The 11,230-nt window shown below is 37.6% G+C and overlaps 1 protein-coding gene across 1 annotated transcript in view; it reads right to left on the bottom strand.

Moving 5' to 3' along the window:
- LOC103597961 (double-stranded RNA-binding protein Staufen homolog 1-like) overlaps nucleotides 1-11,217 on the bottom strand; it is a gene marked incomplete at its 3' end in the record, with an annotated part of 40,348 nt that extends 29,131 nt beyond the window's left edge. The window contains exons 1-2 of the mRNA XM_008581851.1: nucleotides 11,047-11,217; nucleotides 652-722 (exon numbers count right to left, since the gene is read on the bottom strand). The remainder of the gene's footprint in view (nucleotides 1-651; nucleotides 723-11,046) is intronic.
- Between the last annotated feature and the right edge of the window lie 13 nt (nucleotides 11,218-11,230).

Genomic DNA, 11,230 nt, shown 5'->3' with positions numbered 1-11,230 from the left:
AAAAAAAACCACAAAGCAGTGTCAATGCATGTAGTGTATTTTGCAGTGCCCTGATAAAAGACTGTAAAGTCCTGAAGACTCTTACAAAACTCAGTGGTAAACAGAACTTGATTCAAAACCCTATCTCATGACAGAAAACGTTGAATTAGTTGCACAAGTTTGAAAACCAAGTTTAACATACACAATCTGAGAAATCAAAAGCCTTTTAAAAACAAGCATCCCTGTACCAGCCAGCCGCAAAAAAAAAAAAAAAAAGCAAACTACAAAAGTTTCTGTGATCAAGATGCTTATTGAACAAGTTAAATTAAATGACAACTTCAGTAGTCAGTTTTCATCAAGTACGAAGATACTTCAAAAAGTTTGTGGAATGATTTGTATTACCCTTTAATTCTATTTTCCACAAACTTTTTGCAGTACCCTCATATATATAGTGGTGCTGGCTGGAGAGGTTTACATTCTTACCAATTTTTCCTGCATTTACTTTCTAATTAAATCAAGAGTAAAAAAGAAATTCAAACTGCATAAAATTTATTCTGTTTCTCTAATATTATGGCCAGAAGTAAAAATCATCTTCTACAAAAGTCATTGAAGAATTCAAAAGTATCACCAATTACAAACAGGCCTGAAATTATAAAGACAAATTATGTGTACCTTAAAAAGAGGTGTTCCAGGAACAAAGTTGTTTTCGATCAGTTCTGAGAGGCTATGTGGTTAGGAATCTCCTGGAAAATAAGAAACAATAATAATTTACTAGAGTAGGTCTTTTTTCTGAAATGTAGACATACATTGCTCAAGTTCTGGGGAAATCTAAAATTTACAAGTAGGGAAGTTTCTAAAAGCATGATGTCATGGCTTGAAACGGCACACTGTAGAGTCTACAAAAGACACAATTGCCTGGAAACTGGGTAGAGTACTTCATAGAGACACACGCATAAGAGATTGTAGAACTTTCCTTTCTCAGTCTCAATTATTTCCTGATGAGAGAGCTGTGAATACCTCATAATTATTTTTTTTTTCATAAAAAAGAATGAAATTCTACCATTTGCAAGAACATGGATGAGCTTGGAGAAAATTATCCTAAGTGAAATAACCCAGATACAGAAAGAGAAATACTGCATGTTCTCACCCATAACTGGAAGCTGAACCCATAAATAAACAAATGAACAATAAAGAGAGACAGAGAGAAAGAAAGAAAGAANAAAAAAAAAAAAAGATTTTACTTTATTTTTTATATTTGGTGCTTAAATAAATTCTCAACAGGGAAATTATTACAGACTATAAAGGTCTACTCTACTACAAACCAAAAGGAAACTTATTTACCTAACAGTATTTGACTGTCATCTAGGTAAAATGTCATGGAGCCAAAATGAGCAGGTCAGTTAAATTGTGCAACAAAGAACATAAAGGGCTGGCCCCGTTAGCTCAGTTGGTTAGAGCACAGTACTGATAACACCAAGGTCAAGGGTTCGGATCCCCAAGCTGGCTAACCGCCAAAACAAAACAAAAGAACATAAGCTTCCAAGCATAATCAGCCTTATTATTACATATAAATTATCCTCTTTCTGACAGCAAAGGACTGCCTAGCATTCTTCATAAAATCACAATGGCATCAGCAGACAATGGCCCTATCTGGACCAGGGTGGAATCTGCAAGGGTAGAATATTCACTTCTCAGTTAATTTCAATCTATAAAAAGCACGGACTTCAAAAAAGCAAAGATGTGAGAAAATCACACAAGATCTAGTTAAATGATCATAAAACTCATCCCTAAGGGGAGCCAATATAGTAACAATTTAAGCAGCATAATCTGCTCACTACATTCCCAGAAATAACATATTTCCAACACCTTTTCATCATTAACAAGATGCACTTATGTCATTACAGACAACACAGTTGCCTCAGTTGAGGTTAAACACAGAATGGAACCTCTTATAACATCTCAGTAAAACACAAATTCAAAGGCAGATTTAATTTCATTAACCTAAACTTTGAAGGCTAGTCGTAAGAGATGACTACTGCCTGGGTGGAGAACCAGAGCAGCTTGTGATTAAGGAAATCATCAACTCAAAGAAAGTAAAGAAGAAACCGTTCCAGAGGCTGCTCAATACCAAACGGAAGGTTGCATTAAGTACTCCCAACACCACTAGCCAGGAATTGGATGTTTGAAACAGCTGGGAAGCAATGAGGGAAACCACCACATACCCTATAAAGTTAACTGGAAGCTTAGTTAACTCATTTGCAATAAAACAGAATATTACAACTCAAAAGAACCTCATTTTTCTCAGAAACCACCTTGACTATAGTTAATAAATCATTTTTAAGAAAATTCATGACAGATTATAGCAATTATTTAGGAGAGAGCCTCCTTCAACACAAATGTTAATAAAACATCCCCTCCCCCTACGTCTAAGCCCTCCCCAAACACAAAACTGTGAATCAGCTTAAAAGTTTTAGCTTAATTTGACACAAAAGTGAACTATAAATCTTCAAACTATTTCAAGGGCCCACTTAAAAGACTGAGTATTATTTAACCAGACTTTCTTCCAAATTGATCTAAAGTTCTAATGAACAAAATCCATCCTAGCTGGGGGGACTAAGCAGGGAGAAGAGGGCGCCACTGGTGACAGACAGAACCAATTATCCTAAACAAAAAAAACCCTAAGTATAATTACAGATGAAGTGTGGTTCAGTGGAGAGAGCACTGGCTTTGGGGCCAGACGAAATACTGAGCTCCAATGATAATACTTAGTAGCTCAGGACCCTGCACCAGTTATTTGGCCTCTCAGAAGGGCCTCAATATCCTCAGCTATTATGAACCTTACTCTGCAAAGATGTTTGTGAGCATTAAAAATACAACATAAAGTCTACTTCAATCCTTGGTACAAAGAAGAGCTCAATGAACTGTAGCTTTTGTATTATTAGATAAATTCAACCTGACCTTTTAGATTACTTTTCTGCATCAAATAACTTTTACCCTGTAATTCTAACTTGGCCCATGGTAAGAGCTCAATAAACAGCAGCAAGTATTATTATCCAGCAAATTCACTAATCCTGTACTCAGTCACATAAACATCTATAAATANAAGTAGGGAAGTTTCTAAAAGCATGATGTCATGGCTTGAAACGGCACACTGTAGAGTCTACAAAAGACACAATTGCCTGGAAACTGGGTAGAGTACTTCATAGAGACACACGCATAAGAGATTGTAGAACTTTCCTTTCTCAGTCTCAATTATTTCCTGATGAGAGAGCTGTGAATACCTCATAATTATTTTTTTTTTCATAAAAAAGAATGAAATTCTACCATTTGCAAGAACATGGATGAGCTTGGAGAAAATTATCCTAAGTGAAATAACCCAGATACAGAAAGAGAAATACTGCATGTTCTCACCCATAACTGGAAGCTGAACCCATAAATAAACAAATGAACAATAAAGAGAGACAGAGAGAAAGAAAGAAAGAAAGAAAGAAACAACAATCACAGTAATACCTTGAACTTTTAGAAAACTAGAGGTGGAAAAGGGGAGGAGGGGAGGGGGAAAGAGGGGGGGCTAATGAGGAATTGGTCAACGGACACAAAGAATGATTGCATATTGTAATGATAAATAAGCTAACTATACTGATCTAACCCACATGTTCTACACAATTATTGAAAGTCAACGTTGTATCCCACATGTACGTTGTATCCCACATGTATTAAATTTTTATAATAAAAAATAAAAAATAAAACGACATTATATACCATCCCATCACACAAGCTTGACTTTCAAACCTGTGGGTCTTTTTATTCCTCCTATAACTACTAGCTAAATATTTTATTCATAAATGTCCTTATCCTGTGCTTGACGATGCAAACACAATTACATGCAAAAATTTACCAAAAGGCACTTTATGCATAGTGTTATATTAAACTGCAAAATACGAGAAAAAGCACATTATCTCAAGTAAATCCAAATCATTAATCATTTTTAGAACTGGATTTTAGGTGACAGAATGAGTTTAATTCTCAAACTCTCAGATCTGATTCATCTAGAGGTTCCCCTTCCGTTTTAAATGGTAGTCAGTAACAAACAGAATTCCTTGAGATGCTTTTTGCATTTTTACAGCAGAAAGTGTTTTTGCTCATATCAGTTTCTCACTACTACTATGGCTTAACAGGCAATAAATAGTTGCTGCTCACTGTCTAAATGATTTCAGAAATAAAATCACGAGCTCTAATTTGTTCTCTAGTATTTTAATAGCTCAGGTTCTTTTTATAAATAGTATACCATACTAACAACTTTCCAGACTAGAACCCAGTTCTAAATGTCTGGATGATCACAAGTTCCATAACCTTACCTATTCAAAAGACTGGCATGAATAGGAACTGAAAAAGGCCTCTAAGCAGCCCAGAAATATGTCTAAGACCACCTAACACAGTCCATGCCTTTTACCAATGGGGTCTGCCCTCAATCCAAGCCCATTTTTACCAAACTATTATTAAGTTTGGATATCTAGTTTTACAGCCCAAAGCAAAAATAAGATAGAATAGAAAAGGAGCTGCTAGAGTCAGACATGATAATACTGAGAAACCACCACCATCAATTTAACAGCAAAGAGAGAGATGAGAAATACAGCAGTCTGCAACCATTTGGATCTCAAACATATTTACACAAGTGATAACTGAGATTCATATACACATTCACACTCCATGAACAAATCCATTTTTTTAAATCCCCCAATTTCAAAAGATAATTCAAAGCCATCATGATTATTACCAAAATACCTATACAGCACTTACTACAATGGCAGAGATTAGACAGCAGATTAAGCCCAATTCCCCTTTTTTCCCCCACTCAAGATGGTATGAGAATACAACAGTAAATAAAATCCTTTGCTTTACTCACTCAACAAATAATTATTCAACACCTACTACTTGCAGACACTATCCTAGGCACTGGGGAAAGAGGTGTGGAAAAATAAGACAAAGTCCCTATCCTTTTGGAATTCACATTTGTATAGGAATAATCTTGAACCCAATTTTTTTTTTTTTGGCGGCTGGCCCCTTTAGGGATCTGAACCCTTGACCTTGGTGTTATCAGCACTACACTCTAACCAACTGAGTTAACCTGTCAGCCCCCCAATACAAATTTTTTAAATAATTCACAGTGGCATTTTAATTAGTAGTAACAAATGGTTTATAATACACATCACCTCATAACTGAAAAAGATATAATGCAAAAGACCCTTGGCTGTGAACAGTGGATTTAGGATAAGGGCAAACCAGCTAGCACACAGCTATTGATAAACTCTTGATTGGGGATCTGAGTTTAAGTCCCAACTCTGCCATTCAGTGAATAACCCTGAGCAAGTCATATATACAGGCTTCGGCCTTTTACTATATAAGATGGGGTTACCACACACCAATTCATATGATTGATAAAACAATAAGCATATGATTCTTGGGTGGATTAACTGGTAATGTAGGTGAAATGCTTGTAAACTATGATATGCCATACCAAAGTTAGCTGTTAAACATTACTTTAGTGGGGTACACCATAACTGATATTATAAAATATTAGTAAATCACATTCAAATCTGCATCAAATAACTTTTACCCTGTAATTCTAACTTGGCCCATGGTAAGAGCTCAATAAACAGCAGCAAGTATTATTATCCAGCAAATTCACTAATCCTGTACTCAGTCACATAAACATCTATAAATATACTTATAGCTACACACCACTTGTAAAAAAATTCTAAATGAGATCAAAGAACATGGTGACTAAAATCTACCCACTCACTGGGCAACCAGTTCTATAGTTACATCAAATATAGAAGCAATCTAATGTAGGTTTAGCCCTCAATGATCATTTTCATTTAGGGAGAAAAGACCCCAAGGCACCTGAATAAATTTTCTAAGCTTTTGTAGTCTGGGAGACATGACAAAAAACTTCTATCAAATTATAAAAAAATGACCAGTTTTGCTTCCATTACTGTTATACACCCACAACATCATCACACCTTTCCCAAATTAGATTCCCAGATTAAACAGAAGCCAGATGGATTATAGATTTAATAGTTAAAAGACTAATTTTTAATTGAAAGCAAACACTTTCTTGAATAGATTTTTCCACTTTCATTTTCAGTAAATATACTTTGAGGGAGTCCCCTGAACAAACTCCTCTAACAAAGTAAATGAACATATGTAATCCTAGAAAATATAATTAGCAGTCTGCAGAGATCTTGTTTCTACCTCTACTCATCTGGTGACATAAACCACTTTTACATCAACTTTACTCACTAGTATGGAAATGCAAATATTTAAAAAATAAATTAAGCTATTTGCAGTAATTTCCCATTTTACCATTTTTAAAATAATAAATAATTTTCTTTGCAGTAAGGTTTTTTTTAATTCAGAGCATTAAATTGTCAACAAGACAAGCCATCCATCCAGTGGCATTTTATAAGATCAACATAGTGACATATTTATAATCCTATTTTTAGTATGTGAGAATGAAGGATTTCGTCAACATTATTCAAGCTTTGTAATACTTGATTTATAGATGAGTACCTTGGTGCAAAAGTTTATTAAACAATTCGCTTTAAAGAGTTCTTGAGTCAAAGCGAAATTGGAAGTAAAAATCAACAAAGCTCTTGGCTTTTAAAGATCTGGGAATACCATGTAGGGCTATCTCTATCTATCATTGTATTTATTTATTTATTTTTGGCAGTTGGCCAGTATGGGGATCCAAACACTTGACCTTGGTGTTATAACACCAAGCTCTAACCAAACGAACTAACTGGCGAACTGATCATCTCAATTTAAAATTAACTGTAATAAATATGCATGCTCAAGTATTTTGTGTGCTGATGTTGCTATTCCCTTAAAATGTACCAAAAAATAAAATGAGTTAATGAATTAGAGCGATGGACTGATGGAATAAACACGTGACAAGGCAAGTATAGTAAAATGTTAATATTTCTAAAGTAGCTGGTATTTATAGCAGTGTACACTAAACTCCCTTAAACTTTTTTACATATTTGAAATTCTTAATAATAAAATGTTGAGGGGAAACAACCAGAGTAACTAACATGTCTTCTCATAGTTCAATCTCTAACTTGTAATTTATATTTTTTGGAACAGCATAAATGCTATAGCCTTGACTCCAATGAAGTTTTACTTAAAGAAAAGCTCAAGTAGAAAATTATACCACAGTGGGGACTGCCCGTGGCTCACTTGGGAGAGTGTGGTGCTGATAACACCAAGGCCACCGATTCAGATCCCTATACAGGGATGGCCGGTTAGCCCACTTGGGAGAGTGTGGTGCTGACAACGCCAAGTCAAGGGTTAAGATTCCCTTATCGGTCATCTTTAAAAAAAATAAAGAAAAGAAAATTATATCACAGGATTTCAACTACAAAGGTCTCCATCACCAGAAGTTAATTGAAAACAACCTACTGTAGGTCTACTATGAAAAAAATCTGTCACAAAATTCTCTAAAGATTTTTGAAGACTCTAAGATCCCATTTTGAGAGTAAAGAAAGCAACCCCAAAAGCTTTCATACGAGAAGGAGGAATTTACATTTCCCCAAATTGAGCAATTCTGAATTACTAAGTATGACATCAAATAAGATGATCCAGTTTGGAGGCTCTTAAAAACAAAGCCTCTGGATCTGACTTATTAACATCTCACAAAAAGATACCTTTTTCATGAAAGTTTCACCTTTTTGCTGGTGAATTTCACTCACTCTATCCAGTAAAAGGGCTCAAAGAAAGTTGCCCTACAAATTGGAGCTCACTTTGTGCCTCCTGTGTTAAGTATCTGCATTGTCTTATTGCAGAGAGACTGTGCATGAAGAAGCACAATATTGCTCCCATGTTAATGATTACACCCAGAATTTTATTAATGGTTTAGACTTCAGAATTGGGGGGAAAGTTCCATGAGTCAGTTCATTTCTAAACTTAAAATAATCTGCATAAATGGACTTTCTGGCCGAATCTTAAGAGAGCAATCTATTCCGAAGAAACTGCATTTACAGTAACAATTCTAAATACTTGAAAGTTTTACTTTAAACCTAATGGGAAGCACTAAGCATTTTAAAAATATATTTTGTGTCCTTTCCTAGATAGTAAATTTTTCCCCCTAAATTAATTTTAAGAGTTATATCCCTTTCCATCTCCTAGGTTGTAATAACTAAAACATAACATATAACATTTCCACTGTACCTGATCAAGCTCAAAAGTAAAAACCTGCAGAACTGAAATAATGATGTTACAGGTCTAAAAGCAGCAAACTGTTCATAACCAAATTAAGTCACAATGGCAAACATTTATAACATTCCTGTCGACATCCGTCTGTTCGAAGAGAGACCTCCTTTTAGACAAGAAAAATAGAAACACCTATACTGTGATTTCATTCTATTCACAAAAATTAAAGTTTCATTCATACTTACTAAATTTGTTGTTTGTAAATACAGCAGATGGGGGAACTTTGGAAAACAATTCTACATCAAAGTGTTTGAAATCAAATATCTTTTGTTTAACTCTTAACCTAAGGTAACAGCAGTACATTTACACAACTACTGTAAAGAAACTTTGAAAGTTTTCATTATGAATTATTAACTGTAGTTTAACTTTGACACAAAGCTATTCTCTATTAAAAATGGCTTAACAGGTAGGTTTCCACCTAAACAAGATTAGGGAAATCTGTATTTCTAATTGTTTTTCAACTATAGTAATTAATAGATCAAGAACTGTTGCCTTTGAACACAAAGAAGCAAGGCCATATTTTGAATGTGACTTTGAGGAGAAAGCACTGAATCAGGAGCTAATTCATCTGCCGATTCTTTTCCCCCCTGCTGTATAGTAATCATGCATAAATAGAGATGAGAGGCCCAACAAACAAGATTAGTTAGAACTATGATTCTACTAAAATTAAATTTTGTGACAGATTAACAGTCTGGGGCAATCTGGTAAAAGTCAAAATCGCTATTTTTGTACTATGATGTTTAGGATTTGTTTCAAAATAATCCAGTTTGGGGGAGGGGTACAACATGAAACAAGATGACCTTGGCTATGAGTTAATAATTGTCAAAGTTGAGTGGCCAATACATAAGGTTCTCTGTTTTACCCAACTTTTGTATACTTCCCATAACATAAAAGTTAAAAAAAAAAAAAAGAACAAAAACACTTTATCTATCGCAATATTAAAACATCACTTCCCTAGCACTACTACAATCTGTGATACGGCAGTAGAAGACATGCTCTGTATTGCTTGTATAGATGCTTGTTTAGGTGTTTTTGAAGAGCCATTCAAACAAAGATTTCAAACCAGAAATGATGATAAGACTCTGTCAGAAAATTCTACGAAAATGTAAAAACAGGGAGTCCATTGTGCATCATGTGTTATTGAGAGATGAGTGGAAATCAAAACTTTGAGTTCACTAAGGAAATTTACTGCCTAAAACAATCCTAAAGTATAGGAGGATCACTCAGCAGAGCAAACACATTTCTTTTCACTCTTTTGAAAATTAGAACATCCATGAGTTACACTTCCTTAACGATGGGTACAACTATACAACTAAGTACAGAATTAAAAGAAATTCAGTATGCTTAAATAAAGTTGCTGTTCTAAAAATCTCACGTCACCAGGATGGCGGAAACTGCTGCCTCTACACTCCAACTGTATTTTTAGTTTTTACTTCAACAAGTAGTAATGTAATTTATATTTGATAAGCACAGATTCCTCAAAGGCCAAAATCAACCAAAAACCTGGTTTAACTCTCATTCCACCACCCTCTAAAGAGTTAAACCTCCAAGCAGAAGGGAAGAGTGACCTTAAAAACGTCCCCACAGCCAGAGAACAGTGGCAGAACCGACTGAAGCACACATCTTCGTCAGAAGAGAAGAAAACTTCCACACAAGCAATACTGCAGCACGGAGGTAGAGCAAGGGTTTAAAAGGAAAGTCTGCCAACAGGGACGGAGGAAATAAAAGCAAAGCTGCAGTGAAAAAAAAGTCAGAAGTTAGAGATGTAGAGCAAGAAAAGATAGACATATTCTTCCGTCTTCGTACACCCTCCTCCAGAGCCTGACACACAGCAAGTGCTCCAGAAAGGTTTGTGAACTCAAGGGAAGCTTCTGCCAGCAACTTTCCCAGAAATGGAATGACAACAAGCTGGATGATGGCAGAAAAAATGGACAGGTTGTTCATACTGCGGGAGCTGGTGAATATCACGCAGTTGGCTAGCGGAGGAAATGGAAAAAGCACCTATCTTTTACAGACTGCCTACTACAGTGTCCCAATTAAGCGTACGCCCCTTTCAGATGTTAACTACCCAAAACAATGCCCGCGCGCTGGCGGTGGGCAGGCTGAACATTTCTACCTCTAAGGAAACGCAAACGGGTAGGAAGGTCAACTTCTGTGCACTCTACCCATTAAGTTATACCTTCATATCACGCTAATAAATTATGCAGACGGTTTACTGGGACACGCTATGGGTCTGGCACTCTGATAAGCGCTTTACACGCCCCATTTCACTGAACCTTAACAGCCTTAAGAGGCAGGGACGGTATTAGGCTCCTTTTTCCAACCAAGACACAAAGAGTTTAAGAGACTTACCTAAGCGGGGCAGAGCCGGGATTTGTCCCCGTGTTGGGACACCTGGGCTGTATTTGTAACCACTATGCTACAGACATGGGCTGAGGAGATTTAGGTCCTGCGGATCTCTCGCGGACTTGAAGCGGGGTCTCCCCCACCCCCCGCCGCGGGAATAACTTCGGCACCCCGCGCGCGATGCGGAATGAGGAAAAGCGGCTGTAGCACCTGTTTCTGGCCCCAGTATGGGGTGGAGGGAATGCGGGCGCCGGGGGTCCAGGCCGCAGGGCGCCCCGAAGCGGGGGGCGCTGGAGGACCCGCCTCCTACGGGAAGGCCCCGCGGGCGGGAGAAAGGCCCGGGGGAAGGAGGCCGGGCGCGCAGACCCGTCGAGGCCTAGGCCCCACCCGCCGCCCACCTCCCCGTGGCCGCGGCACCCGCGCGGGCCCCGTCAGGCCCGGCCGCCTCACCTGGCTGCTGCCCCGAGCTCGTCCCCCGGACGGCGGCCCTGGGCGGCGGCGGCGGCGAGGAAGGGAAGAAGGAAGAAGGGAGAGAAGAAAGGGACGGAGGGAAGGAAGAGGCAGAGTGGCCGCGAAGGAGGCGGGCGCGGCCCGGCCGGGGGGCGCTCAAAGGAAGGGGGAGCCGAGAGAGACA

The sequence above is a fragment of the Galeopterus variegatus genome, unplaced genomic scaffold (genome assembly GCF_000696425.1).
Source record: "Galeopterus variegatus unplaced genomic scaffold, G_variegatus-3.0.2 Scaffold2473, whole genome shotgun sequence".
NCBI lineage: Eukaryota > Metazoa > Chordata > Mammalia > Dermoptera > Cynocephalidae > Galeopterus > Galeopterus variegatus.
This window is presented reverse-complemented; position numbering and strand designations above follow the sequence as displayed.